This window comes from Lissotriton helveticus, chromosome 9 (genome assembly GCF_964261635.1).
Source record: "Lissotriton helveticus chromosome 9, aLisHel1.1, whole genome shotgun sequence".
Taxonomy (NCBI): domain Eukaryota; kingdom Metazoa; phylum Chordata; class Amphibia; order Caudata; family Salamandridae; genus Lissotriton; species Lissotriton helveticus.
The window spans coordinates 506,952,022-506,967,226 of record NC_136070.1 but is presented as its reverse complement, the minus strand read 5'-3'; the positions used below and the strand labels follow the sequence as shown (position 1 = coordinate 506,967,226).

Sequence of the window (15,205 nt, the reverse complement as noted above, 5' to 3'; positions counted from 1 at the left end):
CACTTATACACAAAGTGAGACACAGATACAGATATTTAAATATTTAAACATTACTCGCTAATATATGTATTCAATAAGATACATTTAATAAGTCAGTTAACCAATCAATTTTACACAAAAAAACATCCATTTAGACATTTATTTACCCATTTATTCTTCCATCCACCTTTAGATATACATATATAAAAAATATTTCTTTTTCAAAAAGATACACATTCACTGGATGATGTCATCAGTGATGTCATTTGAGATGTTATCAGTGATGTCATGAGTGATGTCACTGACCATGTCATGAGTGATGTAATATGTGACGTCATCAGCAGTGCATTGCACGCGCAAGTTATAGTGAGTCCAACTAACTATAACGTGGGAATTTCAATGGTTTTATGCGAGTAAAATTTCCACCTAACTATAACTGGTGTGAAACCTATGGTTTTTTCAGTGACTTTAATAGGTTTTTTAAATGCTAATTCCTAACTATAACTGGTGTGAAACCTATGGTTTTTTCAGTGAATATATATATATATATATATATATATATATATATATATATATATATATATATATATATATATAATTCTATGGCAAAATGAAACCCCTCATTTTGTTCCTTTTCAAATTAAATGTATTAAGTGTTACCACTTTATTCCAATCAAGATGACTTCAGGTGTGCCATACTTTTGTCATAAGTAACACTGTTAGCGTTCTAGTTGTTCTTTAAAACACTCTGGGACATTCTGTCATTGGGCTATAGTTGGGCTACATCTGGCTGATATTTGGGCTACATTTGGGCTCTTTTGTCTCTGGTGGCCATCTTGGGAGACTGCATATCAGAATTTTTTTAATGAAATATAAGAGGATTTGAGAAGTCACTTAAAATGTGCCCTAATTTTTCTTTCTTCAGCACTAATCATAATTTCTATGGCAAAATGAACCCCCTCATTTTGTTCCTTTGCAAATTAAATGTTTTAAGTGTTAACACTTTATTCCAATCAAGATGACTTCAGGTGTGCCATACTTTTGTCATAAGTAAGACTGTTAGCGCTCTAGTTGTTCTTTAGAACACTCTGGGACATTCTGTCATTGGGCTATAGTTGGGCTACATCTGGCTGATATTTGGGCTACATTTGTTTTTTTTGTCTCTGGTGGCCATCTATGGGCTACATTGGGCTACATTGGGCTACATTTGGGCTCTAACATATATATAGCCCAATGTAGCCCAATATATATTTTTTCAAAGTTTATTTTCGTTAAAACCACTAGAGCATATACCTTGAGACATAGTAAAGGCACATCGGGGTACCAGCCCCTACAATTTTGCCAAGTTTGGTGGAAATCCATTCAGCCGTTCGGGCTAAAAGTGAGTCCAATCGCCCTATGGAAATTAACATGGGGAAAACACGTTTTGGGACCCCCCTTTTATCTCGGCCCCCGCTTGCCGGATCCCCCCGAAACTTTCAGGGAAGGAGCGGAGCGCAGCGAGGCAAAGTTAAGGAAAATTACAGGGAGATCCCTCATTCGGCGCCAAAGTTATTCCCAATAGAATGTTGCGGATTTCCTATGGAAAACGATCCTAACTATAACTACCTACTGGCGACCGCCAGTAGGTAATATTATATATATATATATATATATATATATATATTAGGCCAGTAGGTAGTTATAGCTAGGATCTAATTTCCATAGGAAGAATGTTTTTTCATTTGCCAATAACTTTGGCATTGTTTGACAAAGTCTAACGAAACTTTCAAAACTAATACGACACTCCCTTCAGCTGCTGTCATGAAAGATTTGTGTTGATCCGTCATGTGAGGGCCAAGAAAAAGGGAAAGCCCCAAAACGTGTTTTCCCCACGTTAATTACCATAGGAACTATAGACACGGCTACAGCCTGAGCTGCTGAATGGAATTACACCAAATTTGACAGGAAGGTAGCTGTTGGTCCATGGAGGTGCCTTTTTGTGATTTGGTGTAAATTCCTTCAGTAGTTTTAAAGATATTAACCAAAATTCAAATTTATATGTATAGGGACGCGAAGGATCCGCAACCCCTCCGGGTCTCTTGCTGAGATCTGATTGGCTGCCAACACTTCAAACCAGGAAGTGTTGGCAGCCATCTTAGGACTTTGCTTGAGCCAAGTCCCAGAAAAAGCATTAAAAAAAGAAAAAGAAAAGGGGAGGGGGCTAGGTGGCATGCGACCAAGATGGCCGTACACCAGTGAGGCTCTCGCCAGGCGGGCGAACCAACATCGTATAATACCATCTTGAGCCGCATCTCCTCTACCTAAATTGGCGGAATTACACACCCTTTGTTTTGAGGTCCCATAGCGGCTTCTTCCCGAGCCGAAACAGTGCTGGTGAGCTGCTATTTCCCAGGCGAGATCCTGACCGGCACTTCCTGCTGTGGTGTCTGGAGCGTGCACCCGGATGACATCCCTACTCGAACCCGCGGCCCCCCAACGCAGCGCAGGCTGTGACGCTGCCATTTTCTTCCTCCTTAGCGCGCAAGTCGCATCGAGACCTGGTGCGCCGCGTTGGAGGTATCCGGCGGTGATCGGAGGAGCAGCCAAGCATATTCCCGGCACATACCAGATCTGACTCTGAACGGCCAGACGGCGAGGCACAGGCACCTTCCCATGTGGCGGCCCCACCAAGAGATTGGACAACCTACGACCGGTGGCGGCCCACCACATACTGCCGCCTAGACATTGCAGCGGGTGAACCTTGCGAGGTGACCGGACCAACAACATCCGAGACTCGCATACAGTGAGGTGAGGAGCCAGGGGGGTTTGCGAGCGGGAACGCGTGAATCCCTCAACTGACCCTCCCGACGCTGCGCACCCCCCAGGTACTTGCTGGGACCGCCACCCATCTGGACAGTTGCTCACCCTTCCATGCCCAATACTCAGACCCCCCTTTTGCGGGGGACTTTGTGGGGAGAAGACCCCATCTAGCTACCAACGCAGATCCGCCAGGCTGTGGGTAACCCCATCCACTCAGCATGGCTTAGATGCTATATCAGAGGCCCAGCATCAGACCGCTGTGAGATTTCACAAAGAGATCACTGCCTCTGTTGACTCTGCGCCACTGATGCCCCATCAGAGGGAGAGGCGACCTGAGGAGAACCCAGCAGCTTCCACGCGCCAGCTCTTTCCCAGGTGCGAGGCCTCACAGGTCCATACCACTAAACTACCACCTACAACACGTAGCATTGGGACTGCTCGCTTGCTCTTCACCATAGTGAGAGTTCTGTGGAAGCCCATACCTGCTGACCTTCCTACCTCCAATAGTTGCAACCTGGGACACTGACCCCTACCCTAGCCTCCATGATGGGTAGAACTGAAGGAAAACAAACAAAAATCCCCTTCAAGTCCACGCAAAACTCAGCGGTCTCACATTGAAGAACAACCCATAGCTGAGCCTCCAGAATGCCAGGAACACGACGTGAAGGCACTATTGATGACCATGAAACACAGTCTCACATCCATTGACACAAAAATTGATGCCATGAACATGCGCATGGATTCTGTGTTGCACAAACTTAAACAACATGACCATCGCCTTGAAGAAGCGGAAAATAGAATTTCTGAACTAGAAGACGGTGCCTCGAGTGGTAAGAAGCAGCTGTCACAGATGGACAGACTGCTCAGAGTCATAGCAGAGAAGAAAGAGGCTTTGGAGGCCCACTCGAGGAGGAATAATGTTTGCATCATGGGCCTAGCTGAATCTGCCAACAATGGACGTATAAAGGATGTTTTTAGAGACATTGCTCACCGACCTGTTTGGCGCCGAAGCTTTCTTCAAGCACCTCGTGGTGGAAAGAGCCCATAGATCCTTGGACGCTCGCCCACCTCCGGGAGCGCCACCAAGACCTGTAATTGTTCGATTCCTCAACTACAGGGATAGGAACACAGTGCTTCGCCTCGCAAGGGAGAGGAAGAAGGTAGAATATGAAAACACAATCCTGTAATTCTACCCGGATTTCGCACAAAATGTGCAGGAGGCAATACACAAATTCACTATCATCAAAAAGGAACTGCTCGCCCTGAATATACCATACGCCATGCTCTACCCAGCGCGACTCCGTATCACACATTTGGGGAAACAACATGTGTTCCTAAACCCGCAGCAGGCCGAAGATTACCTCAACCTGCCGAGCATCCTCCCCAGCCGCGACCTCCAATGGACACCGCTCCAGATCCGTGACCCCACTATTGACACAAGACTGATTCCACTCCCTTGAAGGCGACATATTACGCGGGACCTCGGACGCCAGATGCTACAACCTTAATTGAATCCAGCCACCTAAGTACTCTTTTCAGATAACGTAGACAATGGCTAATTGAACGGAATCGCCTAGCCCCTGTCCTCCCCCCATTACTGGAGCCAGCCCGGCTGGGCGTGTTAGCAGACGGGTAAGATCGTAGGAGGACACAGACATGTCCCGGGCCCCTAGCAGCACCCACACAGGAGTACCCCTTTATCTCTGTAACATCTCAAACTCCCTTTCGCTTCTTTTTCTTTTCTTGTTGTTATTGGGTGGGAACACATGCCTGACAAGTTGGGGAAGTCGGAGTGGGTGGGAGGGAGGGTTGTTAACCTAGCAATCTGTTCTGCTACGAACATACTAGTCCGTACTTCAAAGCACTTTGAGTCATGCCGAACTTAGAGCCCTACATTAGAATCCATGCCAGACATCAAGATGCAGTCTAATATAAATTGTATGACCTGGAATATCTGAGGATTAAATGACCCACATAAAATTTTTTATGTTTTAGGATATCTGGAGAGACACCACGTCCAGATAGCTCTCCTTCAGGAGACCCACCTCAACCCCTCTGTGGCGCCCAATTTTGCTGCTAGATGGGCATCCCACCTAAGCTTTTCGCCCTATTCCACCTACTCACAGGGGGGGTGCGATTCTGATCAAACGCACTGCTCTCTTTACACTGAGTGGCACTTCCACAGACCCCCAAGACGCTATTGTCTGATGTGGGGACGATGTACCTCCCAGGACATCACTATTGTAAATTACTACGGGCCTAATATAGATGACCCTACCTTCTTTACTTCCCTCTTGAGCAAAATTCTTTCCATAGGATACACTTATCTCCTCTGGGGTGGGGATTTTAATACAGCCATATTCCCACCAATGAACAGATCTAGCCCTACTGCACTACACTACACAACCACGCAAAGGGTGCTGGTAGACATAGTTACAGAGAACAGTCTCCTAGATGTGTGGCGACACATGCACCCAGCACTCAGGGAAGGTACACACCATTCCTCTTGGTCCCGCTAGGACTATTGGTTTGTGTCCTTGGGTGCGTCTGGCTGGATAGACGCGGCTACTCATATGGCCAGAACGTTCTACGATCACTCCTCTGTGGTAATGATACTGAAGCATTCTATTGACCCATCCCCCTACATCAACTGGAGACTTAACCCCCTGCACCTCTTAGACGCAGTATTCCGGACTGAACTCATACAAGAAATCCAAGACTACTTTGAACGCAATGTAGACTCGGTGCCAAGCCTGACTACAGTCTGGGAGGCCTTTAAGGTGACGGTCCAAGGGTCTTGCATAGCTAAAGGCAGAGGCATCCTTAAAGTTATTTGAAATGAACTTACCCGGTTAGAGAAAGATATTAAAGCACTGGAACGCCAAATAAGTGATGGGTCCGGGGGGGGGAATGTAGCCAAGTCTCAACTATGGGATAAGCTTACAGATTATACTGAAGCCGCTGAACGGGAATGTAAATTGCGGGGCAAATACCATGTAGCCTGTACATACGGGGTGGGCGATCGTCCGGGAAAGGTTCTAGCGAACCTGGTCAGGCCACCTAGATTTTCCACTTATGTCACAGAAATCCATGACCCTGAGGGAGAAGTAGACCCGACACACTCCGAACCAACTTCACACTTTTATGACATATTACAAATCCCTTTACACTACAAATAGGGCAATGCCACTTGACCTCACATCGTACTTTGAAGATACAGCTCTAGCGTAGTTGGGTAATACACAACGCGAGTTCCTCAGTGCCGAATTAGAACTAGACAAAATTACCACGGCTTTTATGCAAATGAAATCTGGATGTGCGCCGGGATCGGACCGACTCCCCATCGAATTTTACAAGACCTTTCTGACACAACTGGCACCCATACTGTCTTCTATGAAGCCTGTGAGGAAGGCCGTCTTCCTCCTACCATGCGAGAGGCCCTGATCATTTCACTACTCAAATCTGACAAACCCTCTTCCCAGTATGACTTCTTACGTCCCCTTTCCCTTATAAATTGTGACACCAAAATTCTAGCGAAAGTCTTATCCAATAGGCTGGCCTTACTGATGGACCGGCTAGACTTGCCGGATCAGTCCGGATTTGTCCCCAACAGAGCAACATCACACAACCTCTGGACCCTCCTCACTGTCCTGCTAGACATTGATCCCGGCAGCTCAGCGACTGCCATTTTCCTGGATGCGACAAAGGTATTGGATTCTGTCGAATGGGACTACCTCCTGGGTACCTTACGCTATATAGGCATGTCCCCGGCGTTCCTTGGATGGAAAGAACTGCTGTACCAACAGCCAAAGCTACAGTCCTTCTTAATGGTGCGTGTCCCCCCCGTTTTAGTATTACTAGAGGTACTCGTCAGGGTTGCACCCTATCCCCTAGCCTTTTTGCCCTGGCGATAGAGCCTTTGGGAACGAAAATCCGGCAACACCATAAGGATAGGGCATTGATCCAGACAGCTCATAATATCGCTCTACACAGTTGATGTCACTTTATACACCACAAACCCACAGGAAAACCTCAATCACGTACTACGGGAGGTCACAAAATTTGGAGCCATTTCAGGTATTATTATCAACTGGGCTAAATCAGCGGTATTTCCACTCACAGCCTGAACAGCCCAGTATCCCCTAGATTACCCCCTTACATGGCAGGCTGAGGAGGTTAAGTATCTTGGCATCAGAGTTACTAGAAACAGAGAAGAATTAATACAGGCCAATTATGGAGTAACACTAGACTAAGCGACAGACTGCATCACAAGATGGTTATCACTGCCCCTCTCCACAGGCTGGGAGGGCCACTCTGGCTAAAATGGTACTATTACCAAAGTGTCTCTATCTTTTACTAATATACCATACCACCCCAGCAAACATTTCTTTAATGCGCTCCAAACACAAATCATATGTCTAATCTGGGGCGGCAACCATCCCGTCTTGCCATGGATATACTAATTTTGTCCTTCTCACAAGGGGATATGAAGTCCCTAACTTCGAACTTTATTATTATTGTGCACAAGCCCACTTTGCCATATACTGGATCCATCCACCACCCTTCATGCCTCACTTAGCGGTGGAGGAGGGATACATAGCCCCTGCTCCTATCTCGGGTTTCTCATACACCTCCTTCCGAGAACGAGAACGTGATCCTACCACGGTGGAATGTACTGTTACAGCCTGGAAGAAAATTGCCAACGGCTCGAAACTCCCATGCTCTACTCTCCCAAAATGCCCCTCGTATATCATCCCTCACTTCACATATACATATATCAAGTCACATATGAAAAACAGTGCCGCGTGATGCTAGAGAAATTACGTTATACCACGTGGGAAGACATGTACACAGCAGGCACATTTCGGTCTAGGGACCAATTCTACAGCACCACCACACCCACGGCTATGGATACATTCATGTATGACAGGCTCTGACAGCGTATTAGGGCAGTCACACCTGCAATCCCCTAAGAACCACCCACACTGCTCCCCCTGCACACCCTGCTACAGGCTGCCCCCCCCCGGCATGTCACCTCACTTCTCTATCACCACGCACAAAACACACCTACCCCCCAAACTCTGAGGGCCCGGCATGAATGGGATGTCGACTTAGAAAACCGCATCACAGATGACCAGTGGGAATTCTGCTGCAAGCAGACGGCGACTATTACAGCCAGTAGTCAGCTGAGACTATACACTACAAATTTCTACACAGGCTGTATTACACTCCGGCCAAACTTCACAAATATTAACTTAGGAAGGATGATCGATGCGCTAGATGTGGGGGGGAGGGAGCGGACTTTTTCCACCTAGCCTGGTTATGTCCGTCCATTCAACAGTACTGGCTGCAATTGTTTGCGGGTCTGTCAACTATGCTTGATACGCCTCTACAGGCCTGACCAGACATCCTCGGCGTCCCACAGGCTGGCAGGCTGGCGCTCTGTCAAGAGGGGGAGCGCAGGGAGCGCCGTGTCCGTGCCGCCTAGCGGCTGCGCGGACATGGAGCACGAGAAGGTGGTGTACTCTCGCTCGCAGCTGCTCTATGCCCAGCCTGCCTTGGAGAGCGCCTTCTAAATCTTCATGCCGCAGTCCAAGGACTTCATGAGCTCGGACACGGAGCTCTGGAACTTCCTCTGCAGTCTGAGGCACGAGTTCTCGCCGGTCATCTGCGCAGCAAGGACGTTTGTGGCTACTCTTCGTGCCGCGCACTGGTGCCCCAGCCAGGACAAGCCGCTGCCGGCGCTCGCGCCTCCAAAACTGGCTCTGCCGGCCCGACCAAGCCCCCCGCCAAGAGGAAGCGTGGCTTTTCTAAATGGGGTCCCAGAAAGCGGCGGCGAGCCAGCGGTGGCAACGAGCACAAAATGAGTAGCACCAGTAGCGGCGGCTGCTGCAGCAGAAGCAGCAGCCGTAGCAGCCCCCTACAAAGCCCGCTGACCCCCGCTACCTACCTGCACCTGGGCCGCTCCCTAGAGGAGATCTGGGAGACGGCCACTCCACACCTGCTAGCCAGCTTCCCCCGCATTGGCGTGCGGGACGTGTCGTGCGAGACCAGCCTGGCGGCTGCACGGCGCCCGGCACGGCAATCCTGCGGGTTAACCTGGAGCCCGTGGGGCACATCTGCAATTTCCCCATGACCTGCCTCTAGCGCTGCGAAGGGCTGCTTACACACCTGAACCGCACTTTACCGACAGTCCTCCGAGCCCTCCCTCATGGCCTCGGCATCCAAAGATGCATTCTAGAGTCCGCGCCCCTGGAGGATTGGCTGGGGTCCCCGGGCCACGTGAGGCCTGCATCCACGATAGAACATCCTGGACCTAGCCCCACTGTCTTAGGGGAAGACCCCTAGCGGAGAGTCCCAAAGGAGTGCGGGCTTTCCTTCATGGCCTTGTGTGAAACGGCCTGCCTGAACGGACTACCCTCGGAGGTTTTGTGTATGAAACGGCCTGCCTAAACTGCCTTCCGCCGAGGATTTATAGACACTGATTGCCTAACTGGAGTTTATTCCTCCGCATCTAACCTGTGACTGCTTAATTTGCCCTATCACTGCATAGTTGGAGATGCTTCAGAGTGACGGTCAAGTGATGTGTCCGGGAACTGACGACGCAAAATGGCAGAGCGTGAATGGAGCCACTATTTTGTTGTTTCTTATTTCTTTATTTTATTTTACAGTTTTATATAGCGCAAACTTGACCCAAATCTGGTAGCGGAGCGCTTTACATAGCACCAGTTGCATTACATGAGGACACATTCCTTTTTTTTTGTTAGGCATGGGGAGATTAAGTGATTTGCCCAGAGTCACAGGATGTTCAGCGTCATTGCCGAGACTCGAACCCGGTTCCCCAGATTCTAAGTCGACCGCCCTAGCCGTTAGGACAACTCCTCTCTTTCTTGTCCTCTCCCTCGGTCCGTCGGACTTCATCCTGCCGACCCTCAGTCATTGCTCCTCGGCTGGACGGTCTTTACTCTTTCTCCCCCCCCTAGGTCCCTGTCTCTCCTATAACCTATCTCATCTCCCTCCCCTGCCTCTCTCTACCCCCTTGGTTGTCTTATTTCTCCGTTCACTCTGTTGATAAGTAACATACAGTCGTTTTTATCCTAATCGTTGTGATAATAGAACCCTGAGTGGAGAAGTGTGGCTCAGTGGTTAGAGGCGGCAGACCCGGAAGCTGAGATTGACCGTGGACCAGGGTTCGATTCCCCGCCTAGGCGGGTCTCGGGCTCGAAAATTCCACGGACTCGACAATTCTCGCTCTGGTGTCTACTCAACCCACGGGGTCACACTCTGCGACTCTGGGCAATAGCTTGCTTAATCTCCACTACGGCCCCTTGCGGCGGGATGCCTGGCTTTCACCTTGTGGACACCCTGCCGGGGGTTTCTCACAGGGAATACCAGGACGGGTTCCCTAAGCAAGCGCCGGGACGCTCACGGGCAGCCGTGCGCTTTACAAATCCAGCACATTTACATTTACATTTACTATTTTGCATAGTTACAACTCTAACCACTAGTATATGTAGTGGCTCTTTATACTTGAAATCACCATTTTTTGCATTTATCTCCTGATTGACTCTACAAAGTACTCATTTCCTTTTTCTGCTATCCATATCTCTTCTTTGTGGGGCTCTTCAACTCGCTGACTCCCTCCCTTTGTCCTCCCTGACTCTTGCCTTTCGTGGATCCTGTCTTTTTCTGGATCGTTAATTTATCCGGGTATTGTATGTGTTATCTTTCAGTAATTAATGCGATTTTCTTTTGCCGTTTGTTCCCCCTCTGTTGACCTGCCAGTTCCGAACCTCTTCCTAGCACCCTTTGACTTAGCATTCCTTCTCCCCTTGTTGGGGAAAGATCTAATATTCTTACTCTGGAGTCTTAGTGAACCCTCTGAGAGAGACCACATCCTCAAGGGATCCACGCACAGCTGAGGCATAGTATGGCGCCCCTTAGCAAAGCACTCCCTCTCCCCTTGTTGCGGAAGGATCCAGTAGTTAGACCTTGGAGTCTTAAGAGACCCCTCTGAGAGAGTCAACCGAGTAAAGCACCCTCCCCCATCTTTTTATGCTTTCTCTCACCCTCCCCTACCGCTTTCCCCTCTTTCATTCTTTGTCTACTTCCCCTGCTCCTTTCCCCTTTATCTCTCCCCTTACCTGCTACGCCCCCTGTCCCTTGTGCCCTTTAACTAAGCACTCCTTCTCCCCTTGTTGGGGAAAGATCCAACTACTTTTACTCTGGAGTCTCAGTGATCCCTCTGAGAGAGTCCACAGTGCTAAGGGAGCCACTCACAGTTGAGGCATGGTATGGCGCCCCTTGCTAAAGCACTCCCTCTACCCTTTTTAGGGAAGGATCCAGTAGGTAGGCCTTGGAGTCTCAGAGACCCCTCTGAGAGAGTCCACTGTGTAAAGAGAGCCTCTCACATCTGAGTTGGGGGAATGATATCACTTCTCCTGGGATCACAGCTTACTGGACTTTGGATGCAGCTTTTACTCGTCTACCGGTTTGTGCCTCCGCCACCCTCCCCCTCTTCTTTCATGTTGTGTCTCTCACCCTCCCCCTCCTCTTTCCCTCCTTCATTCGCTGTCTACTTCCCCTGCTCTTACCCCCTCCCCCCTGAATCTCTCCCCTTGCCTACTTTTCGCCTTACGCATATGAAAACATGGCGGCGGCCGCTTGAGCCGCTGCGGTGCTCTGTTCATGAGCTCCCGTTGGAAACCTACTTCACTAAGATTATGCCGTTTTTTTTATGCGGTTCAGTTCTTAGACTGCATATAGATCGGAAATGTAGCGCCTGGAAATTCGGCAATTAATTTAAACGCGGAGAAAACCAGTGCTTACTTTTTGACCTGCTTCCTCGGTGCTCGATGGGTCTAGAGGGGGCGTGTCTGAATGCGGATGCCGCGGAGAGGAGTTCTGCAGCCGCTGTGTTTAGCTGTCGGCAAGAGGAGAGACGGGGGTGTGTCCCGGTGCCGGTTGTCGGCTTGGTGTGGAGTTTGGCCGCCCTGGAGCTCAGACGAGGACGCCACATCCGAGGCTTGCTGTTGGGACGACGCGAGGTCGCTGCTGCCGCCCTGGAGGTAGAGGTAGAGGCGAAAGAGACCACGGATGAGAGGGCATTGAAAGTGGGAGAGCCAACACTGGTCCAAGTGCAAAAGGAAGGTGGAGGCGACGATAAGGGGGGTTACGAGCCAGAGGCTGGATACAATTTAAGAGGCAATAAGTATAAAGATTCTAAAGGGGAGTCCAGCAAGTCCAGCAAGTCCAGTAAGGACAAGGCTATTAAATCTATTAAATCTAAGCTCCCCCTTGTGGCTAATTTGAGTACACCCACGGCAGACTGGGTAAATAAGGCTGAGCCTGCAGTAAAAACAGTAGCACCTGAGGAGGGCGATAACTTTACCTCAGACCATCTCTGTAATAGTAAAAAGAAGCCTTCTTCTTTTCTAACAGGTCAGGTCAAAGCTAAGCGAGCCTATACTTGCAAATCAGCCAAAGGGTCCAAAGGCAAAAAAGTTACCTCAGTGTCAAAAATAACCTTATCACTGAGTTCTTTTTTTAAGGTGATCCCTCAAGTAGTACAACTACCAGAGAGACTTGGACTTGGAAAGACATCAGCAGAGGATACTGAGCTTAAGGGAATGTTGAGGTCCGAAGATTTGTTGGATAAAACTGACACACTGTTCGAGATGGGGACGGAGGGTGTAGAAACCTCTATGAACCTCAAAACAGGTTTGGGGGCAGGCTTAGGAGGTTTGGAGGCAGGCAACGATCAAGTCGGCAGCATAGAGAAAGTGGTTAGTAATCTATGCGCTGACGCATCAAGACATCCCGCACCTCTTGCTTTGGTGCTAGCGCCCCCACTGGCTCCTCCTCTTATGTTGGCCTCATTAACTGCAACAGCCACTACAACAGGAGTAGGTATACAAGGTCCTATGGAAGGGACTATAACAACCATATCAGACATTTTGGTCCCCCTAGCGAGTCCTATTCCGCCCAATCCATCTGCCGATGTAAATACTGACCTGATTTCTACTCTACAGGTATCCTTTCAGGGAATGTTTGCCTCTTTATCAGCAGACATCAAAAAAGGATTTGAAACCTCCGCAGCTAATCAAGCGGACATTAGGTGTTTCTGTGAAAACCTAGATAAAAAACTAAATGATCTAACAACGAGAACAGAGGCACTTGAGGACAAGGTAACAGGCTTGTCCCTGCATCTAGATGAAGCTAAGGCAAATGTGATCACACTTAGGAAGGAAGATCAAATGCTGTCAGAACGGATGGAGACGCTTGAGAACAACGCCCGAAGGAATAACCTTCGGATATTTAATATTCCTGAGGATAAGGAAGGTTCAGATATCAAGCAATACGTCATCTCATTGTTAAAGGAGGCACTGCGACTAGACCAGTCCGAGGAAGAATTGGCTCTTGACATACAACGCATCCACAGAGAGCCTTTTAGGAAGAATCCAAAAAGAACTAAACCCAGAAAGGTTTTGGTCAATTTTCTTACGTATTCCCTCAAGGAAACTATCCTAAATCTGGCCCTAAAGCAGAAAATTGTTAGTGCAAGGGGATTTAACTTTCAAGTGCGATCAGACTTGTCCAGGGCAACATTGGACAGACAATGGGAATTCGGGAAAAGACTGGAGGCCTTTAGAAGCTATGGTGCAGTTGCTCAATTGGTTTTTCCAGCCGCATTGAGAATCATGTACAACAACACCATGCACAATATAAGATCAGTGCAGGCAGCAGAGGAACTACTGCTCACTATGGGCAGAGAAAAGGGAGCGGGTACCTAGAGAAAACCTTTTGCAACCATAGGGCTAAGTTGCTTGGCATTTCTAAAAAAAAAAGAGAAAAGGCGGTTAAACTAACCAATAATAAATTACACAATACAGAAGGAAAAAAACGCACTTAGGGATACAGTATAGTGGGAGAAAGAAAAAAAAGAAAAAAAAAGAAAAAAAATTCACCAGTAAGACTGTAAGACTGCAAGTAATTGGGTTTAAATAAGGGGGCACGCAGGGTAGGTGTAACTTTTTCTTACTTGTTTTATATGATGTTTTTTTTTTTTTTCTCTTCGTCCCGGCTATGAATAAGAAGGGAGTTCACAACAGAGTACTATCTTCTGGGTTTTCCAAGGGGGAGGGGGGGTTAGACAGGGTCACTGGGGGGGTGGCAGGGGAAAAAACTAAAAACGAGTCCTCTTTTCTTGAGTCAGCTTGATTTTTCATATGGAGTGGTCATTTTTAAAGATATGTCTTACTATTAGGTATATGGGATATAGAGCTTTTTACATTTGTAGGAGAGGTAAAAACGAAGAGTTGAAACATTATCTGAATGGATAAACTGTCTATCCTCTCCTGGAATACTAATGGTTTGCGTACCAGCCCTAGGAAAAATAATATCATGCAATATCTCCGTGACTCTGGTGCGCACATTATAGTACTCCAGGAGACACATCTGACTAAACCGGAAATGCAGATATTGGTCAAGAGGAATAGATGGATTGACGTTTGTATAATGACGTCACAAACAACACACACTAGAGGTGTGGCGATTCTATTTAGAAAATCTATAAAAGCGAGATTGGTATCTAATCTTGTCGACTCAGGAGGACGATGGGCAATAGCATCAGCCATAATTCATGGGGCATCATTAACTATAGTGGGTTACTATGGGCCTAATCAGGATGATCCATCGGTATTGAAGGTCCTTTTTTCACATCTTTATTCATTTCCTGATCCTGTTATTTTAGCCGGAGACTTCAATATAGTTTTAGATCCCTTAGTGGATAAATCAGCTTCTAACAGAGCTAAAGTTTTGTCTAAAACCAGGGTATATCTGCAGGACAATATGAAGCAGTTAGGATACAACGACATCTGGAGAACAACACATGGATCACAAAGAGGAATCACTTTTCGAAACCATAGATCTCATCATCAGTCCCGAATTGATTTTATCTTGATTAGTCAGTCCTTGGTCCATCTAGTTAAATCGGTATCCCATTTACCATTTCATCTCTCAGACCATGCGGCAATCTTTTTAGAACTGGAAGGGTTTCCAAAAAATAGATCAAGTAACTGGTCATTTGATCGATCACTATTGTCATCAACTAATATTATCGATGCCCTCAAGGTAGAGGTCCAGGCTTTTCTGGACGAAAATATAGGCTCCGCCTCTCCTGGCGTTATATGGGATACTCTCAAGGCATTCTTAAGGGGACAGATAACTAACAAAGCTGCATATAAGAACAAGATCTATAGAGAAGCAGTGACCTCTTTAGAAACAGAGCTGGCTAACCTCCAAGCAGACATCATTAGTCACTCTGATGCTTGTGCTACTATAACTCAGGAGAAGCTGAATAAAGCTACTATCTTGAAGGGAGAGCTCAGCTCGATATTAAATGCTAGGGTCCTAGAAAGATGGG

The 15,205-nt window shown here is 47.7% G+C and overlaps 1 protein-coding gene and 1 pseudogene across 2 annotated transcripts in view; one reads left to right on the top strand and one right to left on the bottom strand.

Annotated features, from left to right (window-relative positions):
* The window catches only part of LOC144783206 (coiled-coil domain-containing protein 71L-like), a 35,252-nt pseudogene extending 26,324 nt beyond the window's left edge, over window positions 1–8,928 (top strand).
* The window catches only part of DHRS7 (dehydrogenase/reductase 7), a 797,588-nt gene that overhangs the window by 684,980 nt on the left and 97,403 nt on the right, over window positions 1–15,205 (bottom strand). The window lies entirely within an intron of this gene.